This window comes from Nomascus leucogenys, chromosome 13 (genome assembly GCF_006542625.1).
Source record: "Nomascus leucogenys isolate Asia chromosome 13, Asia_NLE_v1, whole genome shotgun sequence".
NCBI classification, from domain to species: Eukaryota; Metazoa; Chordata; class Mammalia; order Primates; family Hylobatidae; genus Nomascus; species Nomascus leucogenys.
Genome location: NC_044393.1, coordinates 80,172,600 through 80,196,030, shown reverse-complemented (window position 1 = coordinate 80,196,030; position 23,431 = coordinate 80,172,600). Strand labels below are relative to the sequence as shown.

The 23,431-nt window shown below is 42.6% G+C and overlaps 1 protein-coding gene and 1 pseudogene across 2 annotated transcripts in view; both read right to left on the bottom strand.

Annotated features, from left to right (window-relative positions):
• MKLN1 (muskelin 1) overlaps positions 1-23,431 on the bottom strand; it is a 398,537-nt gene that overhangs the window by 238,819 nt on the left and 136,287 nt on the right. The window lies entirely within an intron of this gene.
• Positions 4-1,196, bottom strand: LOC105740775 (annotated as a pseudogene). The gene has a single exon (XR_001116860.2). The product of XR_001116860.2 is annotated as a UPF0729 protein C18orf32 homolog pseudogene (transcript).

The following is a 23,431-nucleotide window of genomic DNA, read 5'->3' as shown; positions in this document are numbered from 1 at the left end:
TTAAAGTGCTGATTTAGTAACAATGTCTACTGGCACAAACCTTCTATTTAATCATATTATTCAAACAGCAATAACAGAAATTAAAGCTACATTAATGAAAAAGGAACTTGGGAATGAGGTCATTAAATATAACTAACTACATTTTAAATACAGATATCATGTATTTCCTGATTAGTATCAGGTAAATATCTAGACTCCTATCCTGAATTCCGGTCTCAGATAAAAAGGTCAGAGACAATTACAAGGAAGATGCTTCATATTATCAGGTCCATTTTTTAAATGATGAGGTCCTTTAGGAAAACTGCTTTTTTTATCAGAGATTTCCGTTGGTCCTTTTGTTGGTAATCCATTCGTGTCTGCACCCTTACAGTCCACTTTGCCTTTGTTTGTATCATTGGATTCTTGTATTGCTTTCTTAGGCCATATACGACTAACGAAGGGGGAAACCAGAGGGTATATGTGTGGCTCTAGGAATTTTTTGTAGATCCAGAGCAGAACTGGAATGACGATACAAGGAATGCACACCATTTTTCCGAGCTTGATGTCCTCAACCTGAGAGCGAAGGCGGGCACCGCGGAGGCTGGCGGGCCGCGACCGCCGAGGAGGGAGGAGGCAGGAGGCCGTGCACCGGCTAGGACTCTGCGAGCACAGCCCGGGCTGGGCCTGCGGAGCAGCTACAAAGCCCAACCCAGGCCGCTAGCCCGGACACACTCCACAGAACTTCTTAATATGAGATGAAGTCTTCACAATGAGTTGGTGCTGCATGACCTCCCCTACCTTCCAGGCCCCCACTCTCCCCAAAAAGGAAAGAAACCTTCCATTATTTTAGTTAACTTGGTCAGGCTTTATTGAGGGTAAATATACAATATCTTCCAGGCTTTTTTGGAAGTACTAGACAGAGTTGAAGCAATGCCATTATTATCCTATAGAACTAGGAGAGCCTGGAGAACCTGGAACGGAAGCTGAGTAGAAGGGAATTCACATAGACCTAGCCACAGCCCCTCCTCCGCTGGGATTCTTCCACTCCTTTGATTCTATTGAGTGTTGAGTAACAAACCCTGGGCTGATGTGAAGCAGGAGAATTTTTCTGGAACATAGCATTTGGTAGGCATCGGGGAATCAGGGAAGCATGCCAGCCTAGGCTGTGGAGTGGCAAAAGGAGGAAATGAAAGAAGAGTGGGTGGGAAGAAAGAGGGAGAAGGAGCAAGACAGAAGAAGAAAGACATCAGAGAGAAGAAAGAAAGAAGGGGGCTGTGCATAAAGAGGAAGAAAAGAGAACAGGATGGATGACTCTTTACTCTGTTTGGCCTTGCAAACTACCATGGGGTCTTTGTCACCAAACATAAAGTAATTCCCAGTGGAGTTGAGAGATATGTGTGCCTAAGTTCCCTGGGAGGGCTATTGTTGAAGCATTATTTCGTCAAAGGTAATTTTGCCCCCGCCTTACCCAAGTGAAGTCAGAATCTTTAAAAATTACAGAACAGGACAAGCGCGGTGGCTCACGCCTGTAATCCCAGCACTTTGGGAGGCTGAGGCAGGTGGATCACCTGAGGTCAGGAGTTCAAGGCCAGCCTGGCCACGTGATGAAACCCCGTCTCTACTAAAAATACAAAAAAATTAGCCACACATGGTGGTGGGTGCCTGTAATCCTAGCTACTTGGGAGGCTGAGGCAGGAGAATTGCTTGAACCCAGGAGACGGAGGTTGCAGTAAGCCGAGATTGCACTGCTGCACTCCAGCTGGGTGACAGAGTAAGACTCTGTCCCCCCCCCCCAGAAAAATTACAGAATAAGTGGAGAAAATGTATTTTACTAATTGCAGTTGCAAAACAAAAAGTGTTAGTCTAGTATCCTAAGGTTAGAGTCTGTCCTGCTAAGGCAGAAAATTCACAACTTCTCTAGCTGAAAAACAAAACTGCAAAAACAAAAAGAAACACGAGTAAGCAATAATAATTAAAAAAACAAACAAACAAAAAAAACACCAAAAACTCTCTGGGGACCCAAAAATATAGGGCAACCTTGGGCAGAGTTTACCTGATGTGGGTATTTAATTGCTATAAAACAAAAGTGTATATATGGATATTAAAAATAACTCATTTTCCTTAGAAACCCAGATTCTTACTTTTGAAAATAAAACTATTCAAAATTAGTTCCTTATGTTTCCCTGGGTCACTTATTCAGTGTTTGGTAGCTAAAAGACAAGAGGTAAGCATCAAACATAGAGGACAGATGCAGACTTTTTCCTTACTCTAAATTTAAATGGTATTCAAGAAACATCTTAAGATTTGTTTGTTCTGCATCTGAAATAGATGCTCTTCCTTAATTTTTTATTCGGTAATCTAAAGTGATTTGTCAGAAGTTAGGGGAGGAGTGGAGGGCAGGGCTATTTTAAAATGCCATAAAAGATTCTCCTGTATCTGAATTCCCAAGGTGTTCTGTCTTTAGTAAGTGTTAGCAAAAAGATCTATTTGTCTATGGTTAAATTCTGGCTCACTACCAATTTCAGAGTACCTTCTTACTGGGCCCAGAGAAAGAACAGTCTCTGCTAGACCTCATATTCCAGAAATTTTTGCCCTGATGGAACACTCTGGGAGATAAACTTGAACTCCTGTGTCTACTCCATAGAGAAGGAAAAGCCTCTGTCTTTATCTTCTTATCCTTTATACAAGATAAAGGCTATATCCTGGGTGCCAGGGAACTCCTCAGAGTCCCTTTATCTGAACAGGTAAAGTGGGGACAGGACAATCATTTCTTGAAAGTGAAATCAGGCTGGGCACAGTGGCTCACACCTGTAATCCCGGCACTTTGAGAGGCCAAGGCAGGTGGATCACCTGAGGTCAGGAGTTTGAGACCAGCCTGGCCAACATGGTGAAACCCCGTCTCTACTGAAAATACAAAAATTAGCTGGGCATGGTGGCACACACCTGTAGTCCCCAGTACTTGGGAGGCTGGGGTGGGAGAATCGCTTGAACCCAGGGGGCGGAGGTTGCAGTGAGCGGAGATCGTGCCACTGCACTCCAACCTGGGCTACAAAGTGAGACTCCGTCTCAAAAAAAAAGCAAAAATAAGTGCAATCATCAGTTCTTCATTTTAAGAAACTTATTATATAGTATATTTTGAGACAGGGTCTAGCTCTGTTGCCCAGGCTAGAGTGCACTGGCATGATCATGGCTTACTGCAGCTTCAACCTCCCAGGCTGGAGCAATCTTCCCACCTCAGCCTCCCAAGTAGCTGGGACTACAGGCACATGCCACCACACCCAGCTAATTTTATTATTATCATTATTATTATTATTATTAATTGTAGAGATGAGGTCTCACTATATTGTCCAGGCTGGTCTTGAACTTCTGGGCTAAAGTAATCCTGCCTCGGCCTCCCAAAGTGCTGGGAGTACAGGCGTGAGCCACCACACCCAGTCTTAAAAACTTACTTTTAACAGGCTGTTGTCACCTTAACCCAGTAAATCAGTATTGGTCTCATCAATAGCGGGACAACCAGACATTATGTACAGCCTAATATGAGGCAGTAGGAAGTACACAGCATTACCTGTGAAGAATTCTTACCAAAACATTTCACTCTTATCAAGCCTTTAGGTCTAATTTTCTGTTTATAAGGAACGCAGGTAACAGAAGTACAAGTTTAAGAACGTGTTAAAGAAGCAATCAGACAAGGTAGAACGTTCTGTAGAACAACTGCCCCAGAATCATCAAGACGTCAACGTCATGAAAAAAAAATATATATATATGTGAGCGTGGAGAAAGGAGACAGTTCTAAATAAAGAGCCTTAGGAAACATAATAACCAGGCTGGGGGTGGTGGCTCATGCCTGTAATCCCAGCACTTTGGGAGGCCGAGGTGGATGGATCACGAGGTGAGATCGAGACCATCCTGGCCAACATGGTGAAACCCCGTCTCTACTAAAAATACAAAAATTAGCTGGGTGTGGTGGTGCGTGCCTGCAGTACCAGCTACTCGGGAGGCTGGGGCGGGAGAATGGCATGAACTCGGGAGGCGGAGCTTGCAGTGAGCCGAGATCGCACCACTGCACTCCAGCCTGGGTGACAGAGCAAGACTCTGTCTCAAAAAAAAAAAAATTTTTTTTTTTTTTTAGGTTCAAGGATTTGTTATATAGGTAAATTGCATGTTGTAGGGTTTGTTGTACAGATTATTTCATCACCCGGATAATATACATAGTACCCAATAGGTAGTTCTTCTGTTATCTCCCTTCTCCCACCCTCCACACTCCAGTAGGTCCTCATGTCTGCTGTTCTCTTTTTTGTGTCTATGTGTACTCATACTTATAAGTGAGAACATGTGGTATTTAGTTTTCTGTTCATGTGTTATTAATAGTTCGCTTAGTACTATGGCCTCTAGCTCCATCCACATTGCATAGTATTCCACAGTGTAGATGTACCACATTTTCTTTATTCAGTCTACCATTGATGGGCATTTAGCTTGATTCCATGACTTTGCTGCTATTGTGAATAGTGCTTCAGTGAACATATGCGTGCATGTGTCTTTATGGCAGAATGATTTATATTCCTTTGAGTATACACCCAATAATGGAATTGCTGGGTGGAATGGTACTTCTGTTTTCAGTTTTTGAGAAATCACCACACTGCTTTCCACAATGGTGAACTAATTTACATTCCCACCACCAATGTATAAGTGTTCCCTTTTCTCTACAACCTCACCAGCATGTTATTTTTTGACTTTTTAATAGTAGCCATTCTGACTGGTGTGAGATGGGGTCTCATTGTGGTTTTGATTTGCATTTCTCTAATAATTAGTGCTGTTGAGCATTTTTTCATATGCTTATTGGCTACATGTGTGTCTTCTTTTGAAAAGTGTCTGTTCATTTCCTTTGCCCACTTTTTTATGGGGCTGGTTGTTTTTTGCTTGTTAATTTGTTTAAGTTTCTTACAGATTCTTGATATTAGACCTTTGCCAGATGCATAGTTTGCAAATACTTTCTCTCATTTTGTAGGTTGTCTCTTTACTCAGTTGATAGTTTCTTTTGCTGTGCAGAAACTGTTTAGTTTAATTAGATCCCATTTGTCAATTTTTGTTTTTGTTGCAATTGCTTTTGGCATCTTTGTCGCAAAATTTTTGCCAGAGCCTATGTCCAAAATGGTATTTCCTAGGTTATTTTCCAGGGTTTTTATAGTTTTATGTTTTACATTTAAATCTTTAATCCATCTTGAGTTGATTTTCATATACAGTATAAAGAAGGAGTCCAGCTTCAATCTTCTGCATATAGCTAGCCAGTTATCCCAGCACTATTTATTGGACAGGGAATCCTTTCCCCATTGCATGTTTTTGTTGGCTTTGTCAAACATCAGATGGTTGTAGGTGTGCAGCTTTCTAGGCTCTCTACTCTGTTCCACTGGTCTATGTGTCTGTTTTTGTACCAGTATCATGCTATTTTGGTTACTGTAGCCCTCTCTATTCTGTTCCACTCCTCATGTGTCTGTTTTTGTACCAGTACCATGCTGTTTTGGTTACAGGTAACGTAATGCCTCCAGCTTTGTTCTTTTTGCATAGGATTGCCCTGGCTATTCAAGCTCTTTTTTTGGTTCCATATGAATTTTAAAAGCTTTTCCTAATTCTGTGAAGAAGGATAGGAATAGCATTGAATCTGTAAATTGCTCTGGACAGTGTGGCCATTTCAATGGTATTGATTTTTTCTATCCATGAGCATGGAATGTTTTTTCATTTGTTTGTGTCATCTCTGACTTCTTTGATCAGTGTTTTATAATTCTCATTGTAGTCATCTCCCTGGCTAGCTGTATTCCTAGGTATTTTATTCTTTTTGTGGCTATTGTGAATGGGATTGCATTCTTGATTTGGCTCTCAGCTTGGATGTTGGAGTATAAAAATGCTGCTCATTTTTCTTTGGGAGGCTGAGGCGGTTGGATTGCTTGAGCTCAGGAATTCAAGACCATCCTGGGCAACACAGTGAAACCCCATCTCTACTAAAATACAAAAAAAAATTAGCCAGGCATGGTGGCGTGTGCCTGTAGTCCCAGCTACTTGGGAGGCTGGGGCAGGAGAATTGCTTGAACTCGGGAGGCGGATGTTGCAGTGAGCGGAGAGCCTGCCACTGCACTCCAGCCTGGGCAACAGAGTAAGACTCCGTCTCTTAAAAAAAAAAAATGCTGCTGCTTTTTGTACATTGTTTTGTATCCTGAAACTTTGCTGAGGTTGTTTATCAGATCTAGAGATCTGGGAGCTTTTGGGCAGACACTACGGGGTTTTCTAGATATAGAATTATATTGTCTGCAAAGAGTAATAGTTTGACTTCCTCTTCCTATTTGGATGCCTTTTATTTCTTTCTCTTGCCTGACTGCTCTGGCTAGGACTTCCAGGAGTTATTCTTCATGAGTGTAGAGTTTCTGTTTGGAATAATGAAAAAGTTCTGGAAATAGTGGTGATGCTTTCACAATATTGTGAATGTACTTAATGCCATTAAATTGTACACTTAAAAATGATTAAAATGATAAATTTTACATCATATATATTTTACTACAATAAAAAACCATTTGGGGGACAAAAGGGGAAATTTTTCATGTAGATGAGTATTTGATTCTCTTGAATTATGTGAATCTTATTAAAGATTGATAATGAAATTGTTTAGCGAACAAAAATGTGCTTATGTTTTAGAGGTGAATGTTAAAGTATTTAGGGGTGATCTATTAATATATGTATACATATCTACGGATAGTTAGATATGTATACACATACTACTTTACCTCAGAAAAATAAAAAGAAACAGGAAAGATGAAGAATATATGACAAAATTTTAGCAATTGTTTGATCTAGGACACAGATGTTGGGTATTCATTATATTATTCTATTCTGTCTCCTTTTCTGAGTACACTGGGCTTATGCAAGAAAGAGGGAACCATGAACAAATCCCTCTGTGCAATCCATCCTGTGAATGGAATTCTTAACTGGCCAAATGAGTTTCCCAGAAATGATGCACTTTGGAAGGCCAGACTTTCTAAGGGTAATAAGAGGGGTGCACAGGATGAGTGGTCATAGCTGTGCAAATCTGATGAAGGTGTTACATATATATATATATATATTTAAAATCCAAAAAGAAAGTTCAAAAGAGTGGAGAAGAAGTTTCAACCCAAAGCCAGACTGTAGGCAGTCTTTACAGAAAACCATTGCATCCAGCTAGAACTGGCTCCCCTGTTACCCTCATATCCTCCCTAGAGGTTTAAGCTGCTTAATCACACTGAAAGGCCAGACAGTTGCATTTCTGGGAGCTGAAAAGAGGGAAAAGGGACTATTTTCATCAAAGGCACCCTGTAAATCATTTCCCTTTTACAAATCAATACAACAGAAAGCAGGTCGCTAGGTTGTATCTCCTCTAGATGGTTATGAAATCCATCTCCATCCTTACTCTTTTTCATAAATAGATATTTAGTATATTCTGACTAGAATTGATCTCATAAAAGAAGGGAAGAAGAGGGAAAATATAACCACACAAGGCACTAATAAAGAAAAAGCTCTGGGAATGTAAATGGACGGCTTCCCATACCCAAAATATCTGATAACATCTGCAAAGCACTTCATTTATACCAACAATTGTAACCTTGCTTTAAAACATAAATTGCTTTAATAATTCTGCAGTTTCTTTCCTGGGTTAAAATCTTACTTGGAAATATTGAAATGTACAGTGTCCTAGTTTCCTCTAATGGGTCTTTGATTTGCAAGGAACTGTAAAGCATTCTTATTCACCGAGGCATCCTACTCAGGTTTGGTTTGACCCTATCTTTTCCACTACTTCCATCTCTGGGTCTCTATTAGGACACTTCCTCCAGCAACAGAATCTTCCTCCAGCAAGAGAGCATCTCAGAAGAGAAACATCTACTCTTTTCTCTACCCACTCTTTCCAATTCTGCAAGAGGAGACAATAAATAGGAGATTGCAGGCAAAGGGCCAGACTTACAGTGAGTACAGTCACTGAGTGTTAAAAGATTACACACATGAAACTTTCTCTGTGGTGTTGTCCTCTCAAAAAAAAGGAGATTTTTAAAAAATTCTTTTGAGACAGAGTCTCACTCTATCACCCAGGCTGGAGTGCAGTGGCATGATCATGGCTCACTGCAGCCTTGACCTCCTAGGCTCAAGCAATCCTGCTGCCTCAGCCTCCCAAGTAGCTGGGACGACAGGCATACACCACCACGCCCAGCTAATTTTAAAATGTTTTTGTAGATATGGGGTCTTACTGTGTTGCCCAGGCTGGTCTCAAACTCCTGCACTCAAGTGATCCTCCCACCTTGGCCTCCCAAAGTGTTGGGATTACAGGCATAAGCCACCACACCCGGTTTCTGCTTTTTTGATGCTGAAATAACAAACTAAACATCCAAGACTTTTTCCCCACGTGGGAGGAGATCTCCTCTCCTCCCCTTCCTTTCCCTTCTCTCCCTTCCCCTTCCCTCCCTTCTCCTCTCCTTCCTCCTTTTAGGCAGCCTCAGTGTTAAGAGGACATTTCTCTGAGATGGGATAAAGTTTAGCCATTTGGTTCTCATCTGTTCTCCCAAATGCACTTGGTTGCTCTCCTATCCTGACACCCTGTGAAGTGTGATAAAATTGCAAGATTCAGGTTTGGGGGCCTAGGGCAAAGAAAAATGCCCCATAACTTTCATTCTTGGCTATGAGGTCTAGGCTGGCTTACCAGACAGCTCACATTTCCATTTTAGGCACAGCTTAAGTTTAGGCTTCCCATAAGTTTTGGTTTGTTTTGCTTTCATTTTCATTCATTTTAAAGTATTTTGTAATTTCTCCTTGGACCTATTGTTTATTTAGGAATGTGTCATTTAATTTCTGCACATGTTAATTTATCACACTTACTTGCCTTATTGATTTTGATTTTGTGTCATTGTGGTCAGAAGTCATGCTTTATATAATTTCAAATCTTTTAAATGTATTAAGGCATGTTCTATAATCTAGAATGAGTCTATCCTAGAGAACAGTCCACATTCAATCGAGAAGGGTATCGATTGTGCTGTTGTTGGTTGGAGCATTTTATAGACACCTGTTAAATCTAGCTAGTCTACAGTGTTGTTACAAGCCCAACAATACATTGTTATAATTATTACTTAATATGATTTTATGTCTTTTAAAGATGAGGAGAAAATAAAGCAAGTATATATGTATAGAGCTTATATAAAGGTTATACTAACCTTTTATTTTAATTGTATTTTTTATTTTACATTCATGGGATACATGCACAAGTTTGTTACATGGATATATTGCATGATGCTGAGGTTTGAGCTTCAAATGATCCCATCGCCTAAGGAGTGAACATAGTACCCGATAGGAAGTTTTTCAATCCTTTTTAGCCCTCCTCCCTCCCTCCACCCTTTTGGAGTCCCTGTGTCTATTATTTCCATATTTGTGTCTATGTGTACCCAGTGTTTAGCTCCTACTTATAAGTGAGAACATGCAGCATTTGGTTTTCTGTTTCTGCATTAATTCACTTAGGATAATGGGCTCCAGCTGCATCCAAGTTGCTCCAAAGGACATGATTTCATTCTTTTCTCATGGATGTACCAACTTTCTTATTTACCATTTCTGGTTCTCTTCATTTGTTCCTGCGCAATCAAGTTACCATCTCATGTCATTTCTTACTCTAATGTAGCTTTGCTCCTACCCACCTCATTATGCTGTCATTGTCAAACATTTTTTATACAGCTGCTTTTAAAATAATTTAAGAGAGGAAATGAGAAAGATTATGCATATATAGTGTCTTTTATAATTATGTAATTACATTTACTAGTCCTTTTTGTTCTTCTTTGTGGATTTGAATTACCGACTGGGGTCACTTGAATTCCACCTGAAGAACCTGTTTCTTGCATAGTCAGTAAACTAGCAGTAAATTATCTCAGATTTTGTTTATCTTGGAATGCCTTTCTTTCACCTGTGGTTGTGAAAGATGGTTTTTCTGGTATAAAACTAGTAGACAGGCTGGGAATGGTGGCTCACGCCTATAATCCCAGCACTTTGGGAGGCCGAGGTGGGTGGATCACCTGAGGTCAGGAGTTTGAGAACAGCCTGGACAACATGGTGAAATGCTGTCTCTACTAAAAATACAAAAATTAGCTGGGTGTGGTGGTATATGTCTGTAGTCCCAGCTACTTGGGAGGCTGAGGCAGGAGAATCACTTGAACCCAGGAGGTGAAGGTTGCGGTGAGCTAAGATCGTGTCACTGCACTCCAGCCTAGGAAACAGAGCGAGACTCCATCTCCAAAATAAATAAATAAATAAATAAATAGGTCGGGCACGGTGGCTCACATCTGTAATCCCAGCACTTTGGGAGGCTGAGGCAGGTGGATCACCTGAGGTCAGGAGTTTGAGACCAGCCTGGCCAACATGGTGAAACTTCACACCTGAGGTCAGGAGTTCGAGACCAGCCTGGCCAACATGGTGAAACCCAGTCTCTACTAAAAATACAAAAATTAGTCGGTTGTAGTGGCACACACCTGTAAAATCCCAGCTGCTCAGGAAGCTGAGGCAGGAGAATTACTTGAACCTGGGAGGCAGAGGTTGCAGTGAGCTGAGATCGCATCACTGCATTCCAGCCTGGGCAATAGAGCGAGACTCCATCTGAAGAAATAGCTAGCTAGCTAGCTAGCTAGATAGATGATAGATAGACAACAACTAGTTGACAGGCTTTAAAAATTTTCCTTTCAGCATTTTGAACATCCCACTGCCTTCTGGCATCCATTGTTCCTGGGGAAAAGTCAGATGTTAATCTTACTTGACTTTCCTTATACATTATGAGTTTGGTTTTTTGTGTTTTTGTGTTTTTCCCTTGCTGCTTTTAAGATTTTCTCTTTATCTGTCTCTTTCAACATTTTTACTCTGATGTGTCTGGGTATGGTTCTCTTTGTATTTATTGTACTTGGAGTTACTTGAACTTCTTGGATGTGAAGATAACAGATTTCATCAAATTTTAGAAGCTGTTTGTGCACAGTGGTTCACACGTATAATCCCAGCACTTTGGGAGGCTGAGGCAGGAGGATCCCTTGAGGACAGGAATTTGAGACCACCTGGGAAACATAATGAGACCCTGTCTCTACAAAAAAATTTTTTTTTAAATTAGCCAGGTATGATGACACATGCCTGTACTCCTAGCTGCTCTGGAGGCTGAGGAAGGAGGACCCCTTGAGCCCAGGAGGTTAAGGCTGCAGTGAGCCATGATTGTGCCACTGCACTCCAGCCTGGGCAACAGAGTGAGATCTTCTTTCTAAAAAAAAAAAAAAAAAAAATTCAGCCATTGTTTCTTTGAAATTTTTTTCTGCTCCTCTCTCTCTCCTCTTCTTCTGGTAACCCCATTATGCAGATGTTGATGTGTTTAATGGTATTTCACATTCCTCTGAGGCACTGTTCATATTTCTTCATTCTTTTTTCTCTCTTCTTGAGATTAAATAATCTCTATCTATCTTCAAATTTGCTGATTCTTTCATATGCCAATTCAAATCTACTATTGGGCCCCTCTAATTAATTTTTCTTTTTAGTTTTGTACTTTTCAATTCCAGAATTTCCATTAGGTTCTTTTTTTAAAAAAATCTATTTCTTTATTGATAATCTCTATCTAATAAGGCATTGTCATCATCCCTTCCTTTACTTCTTTAAGCATGGTTTCCTTTAATTCCTTGAACATATAATAAGTGCTTTAAAGTCATTGTTTGCTAAGTCTGATATCTGAGCCCTCAAGTAGTCTGTTGATTACTTTTCCCTCTCCTTATGCTATGTTATGAGTCACATAACATTTCCTGTTTCTGTGAATGTCTCATATTTTTGTTGTTGTTGAAAACTGGACACTTTATATAATATAGCAACTCTGAATACTGATACTTCCAACCCAGGACTTACTGTTGTTGTTTATTTCTTCAGTGACTTGGCTAGTTTATTTTAGTGAAGCCTATTTTCCTGCAGTGTGAAACCTCTAATGTTGCTCCTCAAAAGGTACAGGGTTGGTCATATGCACAGCCCCCTTGGGATGGCAATCATTTTAGCAAAGCTCTCTTTGTCTCTTTCCCTGCTCTCTCTCTCTGTTACGTTCTTTGCCTCTGTTGGTATAAGCCCTAGGTGTTAGGCTTCTCTAGTTGCTGGTCATTCTATTGTTTTCAACAATGCCCTAGGGTATAAATTGTTCCACATTGTGTTCCAATTAAATTTAAGCATCTTTGCTGGGGTAGTTTTTGAGGTCAGTCCTTGAGGTTTGTTCTGATCTCAGGATGGCTCTTCTTAGCTGTCTCTTTCCCTGGTTCTCCCTGATAAACCAATCAGCCTACAGTTTAGCTTGTTGCACACATTGAGCTACCAGCTTCTTCTTACTTGCTTTTCATTAAATTCTCCATTGTTTATAAGAACTTGCTGTAGCTTGAACTTCTTCATGCTCTGTTCTAAATAAAGCCAGTTCCTTTTGGAAGAGCTTCAGGCCTCTCTGTTCTCATCAACTGCCTCTTCTCTTGGACAGAATCTCTGAGACTCTGCTCTGGAACTGTGGCAGGGAAAGTGACCCACTTCTCTTGGAGTGATGATTCTGTTTCATAAGCAGGGCACTGGGTGGGGGCAGTGGTCTCTGGTCTTCTTGACTTGTATCTCCCTTTGTGGAACCTCTGCTTTGAAAAAAAGCTGGGGTGAGGACAATTGGAGCCCCAGTTTTATCAACTTACTGTATCTGGGGGAGAGCTTCTGCCCTATAAGTAGGGGCTTGTTGGAGGAATGGAATCACCCACCTCTTGGCTGCACTTGCCTGGGACTTAGCCTCCACAGCATGGAGCTGGGAGGATGACAAATGCTGGTGGCCTGCCCCTCCCCAGGGAGAAAATGTAGTCCTTGACTGGTATCTGGGAGGAGAGGGAGCTCTGTTCTTCCAACACCACCTCAGATTGGAGCTTCCATCACATTGACCTAGTTGGGGTTGGGCAGGGAGGGAGGGAACAGTTTTTGGTTCAGATGCCATGGACTCCCAGCTGTTCTTACCAGGATTGAGTAGATTTTCCTGAATAAATATTTCTTCACTTGTTGTATGCCCTTAGGACAATTTCCAGAGACTTTAAATGGTTGCCTTAAAAATAATTTTCACCAGTTATGGTTGTTTCATTGGGACTGGGTCTGTAGAGCTCCTCATACTACCATCCATATTACCATCTCCTAATAGGATCTTGATAACACTGAACTTTTTCTTGACTGCTAACAACATTCGTCTGAGCTCCTATCCAAGGTTGGTTGAAAAATTAGTGTAATAGGAACACTAAATTAAAGGTGAATTTGGAGATAAATGTGTTAATAGATTACCCTCTGGCCAAATAAAAACTTTGTAAGAGGCTCTAAGAACCATCCCCCTTGTGCATGCCAAGAACAGAGCACCACAGACACTAATCAAAATAAACCAGTTGACCAGGAATCAGGAGACAAAACTTGATTCTTAGCTCCTTCTCTGGTTTTCTTGGTCATGCTAACTAAGCCAGTCAACCTCTTCTGAGCCCCAGTTCCCAGGAACAGTATATTGTGTTAAAATACTCATCTTGCCTGGGTGCGGTGGCTCACACCTATAATCCCAGTACTTTGGGAGGCCAGGTGGATGGATCACGAGGTCAGGAGATCGAGACCATCCTGGCTAACATGATGGAACCCCGTCTCTACTAAAAATACAAAAAATTAGCCATGTGTGGTGGCACGCACCTGTAGTCCCAGCTACTCGGGAGGCTGAGACAGAAGAATCACTTGAACCCAGGAAGCGGAGGTTGCAGTGAGCCGAGATCATGCCATTGCACCCCAGGTTGGGAGATGGAGCAAGACTCCATCTCAAAAAAAAAAGAAAAGAAAAAAGTCGTTTTACTATGATCCCCAAAACAAGGCATGTGGTTTACATTGTGTTTACAGTGGAGCAATTTTCATTAAATCAAGTCCATTGTTTTCCCCCTGCTGTTCTTCGTGGTGGACACCATGCATCTGTGAGGTATCTGTCCGGGCTTGGGGGCTATTGCTGCTCTGAGTTTGTGAACTCCAGACTGAACCTTGGCCTATATACAATTTGTGAAAGAAAGGGGAATAGGACACTTGGGGTTTCAGGTTCTGATCTTCTGGTCATGGTCTACCATTTTAAACCAGAATTATGACTCATCTTCCCTAGGCACTGTTGTTTTTGGTTACCTAAAATGAAGTTCGGGCTGGGAGTGGTGACTCATGCCTGTAGTCCCAGCACTTTGAGAGGGTGAGATGGGTGGACTGCTTGAGCCCAGGAGTTCAAGACCAACCTGGAAAACATGCCAAAACATCTCTACAAACATCTCTACAAAAAATACAAGAATTTCTTGGGCATGGTGGCGTGTGCCTGTAGTCCCAGCTACTTGGGAGGCTAAGGTGGGAGGATTGCTTGAGCCCAGGAGGACAAGGCTGCAGTGAGCCTTGTTCACACCATTGCACTCCAATCTGGGCAAGACTTGAGCAAGACGTTATCTCAAAACAAAAAAAAAATGTTGCTTCCTAGACAATTCACTTTACAATTATGCCCAGCTAACTTTGGAGCAAAGTTTGCCTCCAGCAGAATCTTTATGAGGGCCTATGGCCCTGACTTCATTTTTACTGATCTTAATAAGTACTGCCATCAGCCATTTGAATACCTTGGAGATGGAGGTCAGCAAGTCCCAACAGTCATTACAGTGGTTAAAGTCAGTCACTTCCCAAAGCCCAGGCCTAATAAGTTCATGTATAAGATGAGGACTTTGGCCAAAAACCCCTAGGTATGAATTGAGAGCAACTGACCAAAGCCAACCCAGCTTTCTTATATGCAGCAACCAAAACATCACCCTGCCCAGTAGGCAGTGTTGTTGCAGCACAATAAGGTCATTTAATATCTTTGGTGCTCAGGGGGGATTTGTTGCTTAATGATTATAGAGTTTTTGATTTGGAAGGTGGTAAAGCTTTGGAAATAGATAATGGTGATGGTGGTTACACAAGATTGTGAATAGAAAGACTTACTGCCACTGAATTATACACTTTAAGATGGTCAAAACGGTATACACACACACACACACACGTTTGAGGCCCCATTGACTGTTCTGGACAGAGAGCAAGCAGCTTCAAATTGCTTAATAACAACATCCGATCTGAGGCTTCACCAGCATCTGAGTTTTCTGAAGAGCTCTGCAGGTTTTCTGTGTATTACTGCTATTAGCATGGCAAACGAAAAAAATTAACCTCCCATATCTATACCTGTTTCTCCAGAAACCTGTTTCTTTACTCACACTTGGGAGTGATATGCAGCAACTTGGAGTCCAGGGATGTAGAAGGACTTAAGATGGTGTATGTACATTTGGAGTTAGCTTGAGTTGGCATCTACTTCCCTGTGCCCTCATTAAGTGGTACCTAAAATAACTAGCAGGATCATTAAGTGGCTTACCCCAATCCTTCTCAGTTGTTAGACTTAATCTAGAATTATGACGATACAACCCCCAATTAACTGCAAATTGTTTTGAACATCCTTTTCTGATTGACTATGTCTTTTTCCTGTTTATCTGTTAGCCCGCCACAGCCTTGTGACCCAAGGCTTGGAATGGATCAGCCCTCCTACTCACTCCCTCCTGCGTACACCACATCTCCATGGAAACAGCTTGTCATGCCCTGCTTGGCTGCAGGTACTAGAGACCTCTCATCTGCAGCCTTGGTCCTGCAAGATTCAGTCTTAACAAGCCAGGCCATGTGTTAGGAGCCCCTTCCTCTCTAGCTAGTGGGATCTGGAATTGTCACCAAGCCTCCTTTAGGGGACACCTGGGGAGTCCCCAGCTCCAGTGAGTTGCCTTGACCTTCCTCCACTAATATTCAGGCCGATGCAAGGGTCTCTTCCCTGGGTTCCTGCTTCAGCCTGCACTCATCATCTCCTTCCAGCAAGCCTTCTCTTCCCATCATCTCCCCCCACCCACCAAAGCTGAAGCCCCTCTGAGCTCTTCAGGCCCCACCTGTGGCTGATCGCCACAGTCAGTTGGGGCAACTCCTTTATATCTCTCCCAGTCTTCTTTTTCTGCTTCCCCGTGGTCTCTGCTATAGGCGGGGCCCACATTATTTCCGTCTTCAATTACTGCATGATTCTACAAAGTGGTCCTCGTACTTCATGCTTGCTTTCTTTGCATCCAATCTTCACACTAAACCACTGAGAAAACATCCTCAAAAGGCAGACCTGCCCCTGTCCTTCCCTGAAGAAAGTCAGTTAGTGGTTCCTGACCCCTCCAGACAGAATTCTGACCTGCCAGCATGACAGGCAAGAGGACACTTATAATCTGAGCCATGCTCCCCTCTCCAGCAGCATCTCCTGCCCCTGCCCCTGCATATTCTGATGTCAGCCACAACAACCCCCTTTGCATCCCCAAGGAGCTACGTGTTCTCTCTAGTCTCTGTGGCTGGGCACTGCTGCCACTCTACCTGGAGGGCCCTTTCTCCTCCCTTTCTGTATAAGCCTTCCATGCATTCTCGGGAGAGCGCTCCTGACTCTCCAATATGAGGCAAGTGCTCGTCTGAATTCTCCTAATGCTTCCTGTGCATGTCCCCTTTGTGCCTCTCTGCTAAACTGTCAATTCCTTGAGAACAAGGAATATACCAGCCTCCAGCTCAGTGCCTAGCAAGGTCAAATGTCTGTTGTATAAGTGTAAGAATGAAGAATGGGCCTTTGGAATTAACATGTCTCCACACAGTGATTATAAGTACATCCTTTACCAGAGACTTCTTTTGTTGGGTACCAGTCATCCTCCAGATTGCACCAGCTGTGAGTGCTACGCTGCCAAGGCATTGCAACTTGCACTGCTGGCCTCCATCCTGGGGGGCACTTCAACAAATGGGTCAGTTGCCCCAGCTCAGCTCTGGCTATCCCTGGCTGCCTCAATTTTGTTAGTCACCAGGGAGATCCTTAATGACCTCATGGCTGAACGCATGTGGCCTAAGGAATGGCTGGAGAGCCATTCCTAAGAGCTGAGATCGTGAGTCAGCCCTCATCTCATTGCCCAGGGAAGATTCCTTTCTCACTGGTTGTGTAACTTCACTCAGGCTATGTTTTCCTTAGTGGAGTCCAAGATTTGGAATCCTTGTAAGAGGAGAAAATGGCAGGTAATCTCAGGAATGGATAAGACCAGTTATGTTTCTCCAGGAGAGGGTTTCTTGGGGTGGGAGAAGGTGAGGAAAGTGGTAAGTGACCAGTGTTCATAGATAAGTAAGTCAATCAAACGAAGACTTGAATGTATATGGATTCTTGTTCCCAGAGAATGTAATAGATTATCTGGGAAAGAAGCCAGGACAAGAGAGACCTCTCAGCAGAGGCAGGTGCCCACCCACATGGGTACATAGTGTGGTATTAAACAGCATTCAGCCTTCATCCCTATTCCATCCACTTTTTCTGAAATCAGCAACACCTCTCTTCTCCAGAAATGAGAAACCAACCAACTTTTCACTGTGAACCTGGACAAGATGAGAAAAAAAATGGATTTTGCTTCAGATTGAGTTCCCTTGCTACCAGTAAAGGGTTTACACAGACAGGGAGGAAAGAGGACTCTAGGTAGAGTACGGAGCAACACAAAGGCACAATCTCACTTCTACCCCCTACAGCAAGTAAGCAAAAGATCCATTAAATGAGAAAATGTATGTGAAAGCACTTAGCACGGTGCTTGGCAAATGGATGAGAGTCAATAATATTGACTTTTTTGTTGTTGCATCTATGCTCAGTATAAGAACCCATAAGGCAGATTCGTTTGCAGAAAGAATAACCGGGATACCAGCAGAGATAGAGGGGTAACTAACTCTACCTGGCTGAGAGTTACATTTTTGCCAGTAGAGACTATTTCCTTTGACTCTATTAAAAAACAAATACCAATTAGAGGCAAAACACTGTCTTCAACATTTCTATTTTACTATTAGTAGCTGATTATATTCTTTTTTTTTTCTCACGTCTGTAATCCCAGCAATTTGGGAGGCTGAGGCAGGCAGATCACTTGAGCCTAGGAGTTTGAGACTAGCCTGGGCAAAATAGGGAAGCCTCATCTCTACAAAAATAAATAAATAAATAAATAAATAAATAAATAAATAAATAAATGTAATTAGCTGAGTGTGGTGGCACATGCCAGTAGTCTCAGCTACTTGGGAGGCTGAGGTGGGAGGATTGCTTGAGCCTGAGAGTTCACGGCCTCAGTGAGCCATGATGGTGCCACTGTACTCCAGTCTGGGTGACAGAGTGAGACCCTGTCTCAAACACACACACACACACACAAACAAAACAAAACAAAACAAAACAAAAAAGGCAGAGTGGAGAGAAGTTAAAGGCATTAAACATCATAAATGGGGGAAATGTACAAATCTATTTCTTAAAGCTAAGACAAAAACCTGTGAGTTCAAATGGGAATACTACTAGTCTAATAACTTCTACTGTAGAAATAAATAATTTTAACAGCTGTAAGGTTCTAACAGAGATGAGACAGCAAATGTGGAAACCAAGGAACAACCCAGTCATTTGCCTCATACTGGGGCAGTTTTGATTGGACATTTAGGAGTGGTGGAAGATGGCATCAGTCGACATCTTAGAAGGTATAATTGTATTTGAGGACGCAAAGGTAAACAGAAATCTCAAGCACCTTCACACATATAAAGCTCTCAGTAAGCCAGGCGCGGTGGCTCACGTCTGTAATCCCAGCACTTTGGGAGGCTGAGGGGGCAGATCATGAGGTCAGGAGTTTGAGACCAGCCTGACCAACATGGTGAAACTCCATCTCTACTAAAAATACAAAAATTAGCTGGGCATGGTGGTGCACGTGCCTATAATCCCAGCTACTCAGGAGGCTGAGGCAGGAGAATCGCTTCAACCCAGAAGGCAGAGGTTGCAGTGAGCTGAGATTGCGCCATTGCACTCCAGCCAGGGTGACAAAAAAAAAAGAAAAAGAAAAAAAGGAAAAAAAGCTCTCAGTAGGCATCTTCCAACTCTGCTTCATGTGTCTTAACACAATGAAAAGTTACAACTCAGAGTACTTGGAAGTGCTCAATAGTGTTTGTTTAACCAAAATAAATTAAAAACAGAACAAAACAAAACTTGTACTTGTCAACACCAGTTTGCCATGTCCCACACTAGGTTTAATAAAGTGATCAGATTAATAGAGACTCTGAAAACAAGCTAACTATGCCCTACATCTGTACAGCACTCCCGCACACACACTTTCTTTCCACTCTCAACAGTGCCTTGAGATAGGTCATCTTTACCCTCTCCATCTACAGGTACAGAAAGAAACCACATCACAAGAAGCAAAGCAACTTGCTCAGATTAGCAAGATTGTCTTAGAATCCAAGATTCCAAACTCAGAATTTAATAGATAAAGGTAAAAGTCTAAAAACAGCCAGGCACAGTGGTTCACGCCTGTAATCCCAGCACTTTGGGAGGCTGAGGCGGGCAGATCACTTGAGGCCAGGAGTCCAGCCTGGGCAACATGACAAAACCCCATCGAAACACAAAATTAGTCAAAAAAAAAAAAAAAAAAAGACTAAAATCACTTTATTGGAGGAAGGGGGATTTTGCTTAATATTGTAATAAAGAGCTGTTACAGCTCAATAATTAAAAGGCAAAGACTCCAATAGAAAAATCAGCAAAGGACATGAACAAACAAATCATAAAAGGAGATCTCTGTAGCAATCAAAGAAATACTTTATTGTTAAACAGAATCTGTCTAAAATGTGGGTTTAGAGCTCTCTTGTAAGATGGCCCAGACTAGACTTCATAGTCCAGGGTGAAGCTTTATGGGCCCTTTTTCTTGTATTAATCCCAAACCCGAATCTTCTCATTTTAACACCCCTGGCTGGGAGTGAAGACACAAGAAAGCCAAGCGCACTTGGAAGAATTGTTCGGCATTCCCTGGGCCTCGCAAGCAAACATCGGCAGCAGATGAGGCAGGGTGCAGAGGGCTGCCTCATGGAGCCTATGGCCCTGGATGTTCTCCGGTGACAAGTCAAGCCTCGTCTAGCTTTGTGCAGAGTGCCTACAGCAGTGCTACTCAAAGTGTGGTCTGTGGGCTGATGGCACGGACATCCCCAAGGAGGTTATAGAAATGCAGGACCTTGGGCCCCCTCCCCAGGCGTCCAGAACAAGATCTGCCTTTCAGGGGCTTCAGAAGTGCAGCCCTAGGGCACCTGGCTTTTACCATCACAGGTGCACAGCAATCACACGTCTGCCCATTGAACAAAAGGGTGGACAGGGTGGTCTCTGAGGTCCCTTTCAAAATAAATCATGAGACTTAATGAAAACTGTCAGGATTCAGCTGAGTAAACTATAGTCATGCGTTATTTAATGACAGGGATACATTCTGAGAAATGCATTGTTAGGAGACTTCATTGTTGTTTGAACATCATAGAGTGCACTTACACAAACCTAGATGGGATAAGCCCACTGCACACCTAGGCTACATGGCATAGCCTATTGCTCCTGGGCTTCAAACCTGTATGACATGTTCCTGTACTGAATACTGTAGGCAGCTGTAACACAATAGTATTTGTGTATCAAAGCATATCTAAACATAGAAAAAGTACAGTAAAAAGACAGTATAGGGCCGGGCACAGTGGCTCACGCCTGTAATCCCAGCATTTTGGGAGGTGGGGGGGATCACCTGAGGGCAGGAGTTCGAGACCAGCCTGGCTAATGTGGTGAAACCCCATCTCTACTAAAAATACAAAAATTAGCTGGGCATGATGGCGGGCACCTGTAATCCCAGCTACTCAGGAGGCTGAGGTAGGAGAATTTCTTGAACCTAGGAGACAGAGGTTGCAGTGAGCTGAGATCACACCACTGCTCTCAGCCTGGGCAACAGAGCGAGACTCCATCTTAAAAAAGAAAAAAAAAGACAGTATAATAATCTTATGGGATCACCATTGTACATGCAGTCTGTCAGTGACCGAAATGTCATTATGCAGCACTTGACTGTATCACCATTTTACAAAGGCCTTTAAGTAAGATTAACGAATTAATAACAGTGCTTTGGTTCTGATATTTTTGACCACGAATTTAGAGTTTCTTATTAGTATCATGTCACTGGGCTTTTTTATAAGCCCAGGAGGCACCAACAAGGCGTAAAGCCTTTTCTCATTCATCCCTTCTAGTCCACCTCTCACAAAACAGAAAGCATTGGGATGTAAAATCAAATGAGTAGAAATGAGAACAGAGCTGCAAAGTCTGGAGGAAAGGGTGCCCCTGTGTAAGGATGTCGCTCTTTTCCCTGCCTTTCCACAGAGAGCAGAGCCCAGAAGCATTCACCTTGTACATTCGGGCATGTGTGCAGAGGAGGGGCGGATGAAGAGGGAAAGAAAAGATTAGAAAGAGAAAAGAAGGGGCCAAGAATCAAGGACCCCTGTGCTGCTATCTTATGAGCCAACACATGCAGACATGCCAAATCTGGCCACCAAAGTCCTTTTGAGGCAACTGCATGCATCATCATCATCATCATCGTCGTCGTCACCGTAACTCTACTTGCTGTCTGCCAACCACTTTACTGAGCAGACCATCCTAGTAGCAACCCACCTTCTAGCTTCAAGGCTGTCCATAGACCTTAGGCTGCCAGGAAACCAGTTATAAGCAGGGAGACAAAAAGGATCCAGAGGATGGAGAGGCATTCTGAGTTCCACTAATGAGTGAGGTGAGTCACGGGCTGACTCAGACGAACAAGAAGCCTGTGAGAGGGGAGGTGGTGGGGGGCAGACTTCAGAGGAGCCCTGCTGAAACGTTCACATGGGAGCTAGGAGGCCAGGGACATAGTGTTATTTAGAGAACTGCCTGCAGCTCTGGCGTTGGAGGGAGGAGCGGGTCATGAAAACAGAGGGAGAAAATTGCATTTGAAGCCAGAAACTGAGTTGTGAATCTGTAGCCTTCTCTACTTTGAGAAATGTGCAGCATTCTCTAGTGACACCCACCTGCTCTTTGGCAAATCCCCAAAAACCAACTCAATAGACATTAATGGTCATCAGGTCTCTGGGGAGTAGAGGGAAATCAGGTACCACTCGATTTTTTTAATCTCAATTAGAAAAATGAGCCTCTTTTGACTTTCTTTAGTATTTTACATTTGGAGAATCTTGTGATCCAACCATATTTTTTGTTTGTTTGTTTTTTTTTTTTTTTTGAGACGGAGTCTTGCTCTGTCTCCCAGGCTGGAGTGCAGTGGAGACAGAGTTTTGCTCTGTCATCCAGGCTGGAGTGCAGTGGCGCAATCTTGGCTCACTTCAACCTCTGCCTCCCGGTTCAAGCGATTCTCCTGCCTCAGCCTCCTGAGTAGCTAGGACTACAGGAACGTGCCACCACGCTCGGCTAATTTTTTGTATTTTTAGTAGAGACGGGGTTTCACCATGTTGGCCAGGCTGGCCTTGAACTCCTGACTTCAGGTGATCCACCCACCTCAGCCTCCCAAAGTGCTGGGATTACAGACGTGAGCTACCTCGCAGGGCCCGACATGCTTTTTTAAAAATTTAAATATATGACTAAGGCGTCTTCTTTCCTGTTAATGGCTACTTGAGGTTTTGAGTTTGCAGAGTCCAGGTTCACACATTATTACAAAGGCCGGTAATGGCACTGTTCTATATGGACTGTGGAAATGAGGTGATTGTTCCCCAACATACTGTATCTAGGCCCCCTAAAGAGCAGCTATTTGTGAGATGGCTAGACATAGGTGTAGACTATTTGAGTGGTACAATTTTTCCTCATGTAACCGACACAGAAATCAAACCCCCAGACTCTGCCAATTCAGACAACGTAAACCAACTGAACTATCTAAAAATAATTTTGGTTGATTACGTATTTATATGTAATTTGATGACTATTATCTCAAAGGTACTTCACTAGGATGGTACCATGGCTGTGGAAAAGTTTGGCCATCTGTGAGCTTTCCTTTCTTTTTTTTCTTTTTAATTTTTAATGACCAAAACGAAGCATCTAAAACCGCAGCTTCTGGAAGAACCACTTGTTCTTGCCTGTCTTGTATCTCTCTTCAAACTTGACCTTGGCCTCTCATCGGGCCTTGTGTTTAAGAGCAGGGTCTCTGAAGACATCCTTATTGATGACAGTTTTGTCCAAGGGGATATCCACAGAGTACCTTGTGGGCATTAGGTGATTGTGGTTATAAACTTTCACAAAAGACTTGATCTTTGACCTCTTGGAGATCTTCTTCTTGCCCATGGCAGCTGTCTCTTTGTGGTGTGAACTTTCACGGAGATGGAAAATTCTTTCTTCCAAAAGTAAAAGTGTTTCAACTTTGCCTGCCCTCAACAGACGACAATAGCAGTTGGCCGTGGTCGTCTTAGCCTTGGCCAGCTAATTTTCCATTACCAGCAGATTTGCTGATTTAATCTTAGGTGTTTTGCAACATTATTAACCTCAGTGTCTGATAATTGCAAAAACAATTCAGAA